Below are 918 nucleotides of genomic sequence, written 5' to 3'. Positions count from 1 at the left end.
CCATTAGATTTTCTTTTTAACACAATTAATAATAGAATTAGGTCATTTATTCATAATAATAAAACGAATCATAAAGATTTTATTGATAATAATATTAAAATTTATTGCACCTTACCTTATGTGAAAAACTTAACAGAAAAATTTCATAATGTTTATAGAAATTATAATTTGAATATAGCATATAAACCCGTTAATAGTTTAAATAAATTCATTAAAACAGGTAAACATAGGTTAGATAAGATGGATAATAATAATGTGGTATATAAAATTAGTTGTTGTGATTGGATTGCTCTTATGTCGGACAAACAAAAAAAAAATTAAAAACTAGAATTAAAGAACATAAATCCGACATTAGAAAATCTAATAATCATTCTGTTGTTTCTCTACATCAACTTGAGTATGGTCATCAGATAGATTGGGATAATATTAATATTTTAGATTCAGAACATTCGTTTTATAAAAGATCTATCTCGGAAATGATTCATATCAAAAAACAGGGAAATGGTATTAACAATCAGAATGATACAGACAAATTACCAAACATCTATCTACCTATTATTCAATCTTTTTCTTAATTTTATTCTGTTCTTTTTCTTTTTATTCATATTTTTAATTTTATAATAATAATCTTGTTACTCTTTTATGTATATTCTTTTCCTACTCCTGCTCCAATAGAATGTTTTTCCTTCTCACATAATTTTTTTCCCTTCTCTCTTAATTTTGGATGTCTTCTTGCTGAGTTGTGTATATATATATTTCTGATTTCAACTTGAGAGAACATTATACGACAATTTATTTAAGAATAACGAGATAAGAATATATCTTCCACGATCGAATTTACCGTTACTAGTTTTCAAGATATAGGTGAGACTACAGTTTTTACTTTTTAATTTTATCTGTATAATGTGGCGACAATAT

Source organism: Trachymyrmex cornetzi, unplaced genomic scaffold (genome assembly GCF_001594075.2).
Source record: "Trachymyrmex cornetzi isolate Tcor2-1 unplaced genomic scaffold, Tcor1.1 scaffold2637, whole genome shotgun sequence".
In the NCBI taxonomy this organism is placed as follows: domain Eukaryota; kingdom Metazoa; phylum Arthropoda; class Insecta; order Hymenoptera; family Formicidae; genus Trachymyrmex; species Trachymyrmex cornetzi.
Note: the sequence above shows the minus strand (reverse complement) of the source record.